Source organism: Echinops telfairi, unplaced genomic scaffold (assembly GCF_000313985.2).
Source record: "Echinops telfairi isolate 266 unplaced genomic scaffold, ASM31398v2 ScPeMD7_7469;HRSCAF=8507_1, whole genome shotgun sequence".
In the NCBI taxonomy this organism is placed as follows: domain Eukaryota; kingdom Metazoa; phylum Chordata; class Mammalia; order Afrosoricida; family Tenrecidae; genus Echinops; species Echinops telfairi.
The window spans coordinates 149,505,534-149,508,022 of NW_022111373.1; the positions used below are offsets into that span (position 1 = coordinate 149,505,534).

At 64.3% G+C, this 2,489-nt stretch overlaps 1 protein-coding gene across 1 annotated transcript in view; it reads right to left on the reverse strand.

Moving 5' to 3' along the window:
- The window catches only part of SLC12A7 (solute carrier family 12 member 7), a 63,578-nt gene extending 61,102 nt beyond the window's left edge, over window positions 1-2,476 (reverse strand). The window contains exon 1 of the mRNA XM_004698117.2: window positions 2,407-2,476. The gene's annotated coding sequence lies outside the window, so the exon portion shown is untranslated. The remainder of the gene's footprint in view (window positions 1-2,406) is intronic.
- Window positions 2,477-2,489: the final 13 nt, after the last annotated feature.

The following is a 2,489-nucleotide window of genomic DNA, read 5'->3' on the forward strand; positions in this document are numbered from 1 at the left end:
CCTGTGCCTGTGCCTGTGCTCTGTGTCTGTATCTGTGCCCTGTGCCTGTGCCTGTGCCCTGTGTCTGTATCTGTGCCCTGTGCCTGTGCCTGTGCCTGTGCCTGTGCTCTGTGTCTGTGCCCTGTGCCCATGCCCTATGTCCTGTGTCTGTGCTGCCCCAGTGAGCATGAGCACGTTTCAAGCCACCCCCACCCCGCCCATCATGGGAGGAGACAAGGGAGCAGGCACACAGCCCCTCCCGTCAGGGGAGGAGGTACAGGGAACAGCATGGAGACCCTGGTGCCACTGTCCGCCCGTGTCGCCGCTGAGACCTGAGACGGGCACTAACGCGCAGGCCATGAAATATTTAAGCTGCAGGAAGCTGTCTACCTGGGCGTGGGTGCCTTCTCAGACACCGGAGCCCACGGGTCCATGGGGACCCTGCCCCCACAGCTGGGGGGTGGGGGAGCAGACCACCCCACCCACCACACACACCCTGACCTGAGGATGCAGGGGGAGCAGAACACCTCTCCCTACACAGCCCGGGGATGTGGGGGTGGGGGGCGCAGGTGAGGGCGTCCTGAAAGCAGAGCTGGGTGGCTGAGTGGCTGCTCACGCGCCGTGGCCAGCGCAGCTGCACTCTGGCCGGGTGGTTCTCGGGGCACTGCGGGACAAAGGGCAGGTGTAGGGGCTTTGTCCCTACAGGGGACAATCGCCGGGCAGGTCTCGCCTCAGTGGTCAGCCCCTGTGACAGCTGTGAGATCAGGCGGTGGTTCACCCTGAGCACCCCGCCGCCCCAGGACTGATCAGAAGAGGGTCCTTGGGGACATGTGCAGTGGATTGGGGTGGGTGGGGTCATCAGTGTGGGGAGAGTTTCCCCCTGTGGCCCCCACCTGTGGTCTACAGTGACAGCCTAGTCACCAGCAGCATCTGCCTGACACTGACAAGGGGAGCCCACAACCCCAGGACAGTCCAGCCCTGAGGTGGTCAGCCCTGACCGTGGAATGAGGGGGGCCCACTCAGCGAGGGGAGACCAGCACGCCTGAGCCCAGCAGGCCTGAGCCCTGAGATGGGGGCTGATGACTGGGTCCCGGAGCCCCGCCCAACGCACATCCTGCATGGGCCACGCCGGGAGGGCAGGGCTGGCTGCACAGGGGCTCTGGTGGCTTTGTGAGCGCAGTCTGCTCCATTGAGTGGCCCCCAGCACCCCTCCCTCCGTCTGACGCTGTGAACTCGCCGCTCAGCACCTCCCGCAGGACAGGACTGAATGTCTGCCACCAGGGTGGGCCCGAGCTGCAGCCCAGGACAGGCTGGGAGGGGCAGGGGGCAGTGCTGCCCCTCTCCTGGTCTGCCAGGCTCAGAGCTGGGCCCACCGGAAGCACAAAAGGTGGTATGGGATCCAGGGGGGCCCACATGCCAGGACTAGGGGCCTGGGTTTCCTCCTCAGACAGAGATGGTGCGAGACAGAGTGGCCTCCTGGCACCAGCCCACCCCCACAGCCAGCCTTAGGGTGCAGAGGGGCACAGGAGTTGGGGGGGGGGCATAGGAGGGGAGGGGGCTTAAGGCTCATGAGAGCCCTCCCAGATACACACTCTTCATACACACACACCTCATAGACACACACACACCTCACACACGCACCTTCACACACACACAACTCATACACACACCCCTCATATGCACACACCTTCACCCACATACCTCATAGACACACACCTCACACACACACACCTTCACACGAATATCTCATATACACACATACACATACACTTTCACATACACACCTCATACACGTACACCTTCACACACACACACACCTCCACACAAACATCTCATACACACACATACACACACCTTCACACACAGACATGCGCTCGGACACACACGGAGAAACCGTCACCCTTACCCCATGCAGAGGGTGACTGGGAGGTCAGGGCTGACTGACATACTGCTGCCTGCTCCCCAGGCCCACAGTGACTCTCCAAGGTGACCCCCTTACCCTAGGGTCACAATTGGGCCATCTGCCCAGGGGCTTTGGACCCCAAGACCCCAGGCAGGGCGACCTTGCCCTACCCCCTGTGTCAGAGGGCGCCCCATAATGGGCATCGGAGCTCAGTGCAGGGAGGGTAACACCCGACCCAGAGCGGCTCCTCTCCCCCGGTGGCTGGCCTATGCCCCCAGGTGTCCAGGGCACTCTGGCTTCAGGGGCGTCAGCAGGGTCTGCTAGGTGCCCAACGGCCACCTGGGGACCGGGCTACGCAGACCTGTGGGCGCTAGACGTCGCGACACTGCCCTTGTCCCTGAGCTGCGACCTCTGGGTGAGGCAGGAGGCTCTGCACGTCCACCCGGTGACCCAACAGGGCTGCCCAGGGGGGTGGGGTGGGGCGGTCCGGAGGGCGGCGGACCCTGGCCCGGCGGCGCACCTACCGTAGCGGCTGGGCTCCCGGCAGTAGCGCAAGATGGGCAGCGCGTCCTCGCGCGGCGGCTCGTCCTGGAGGCCCGGCCCGCCC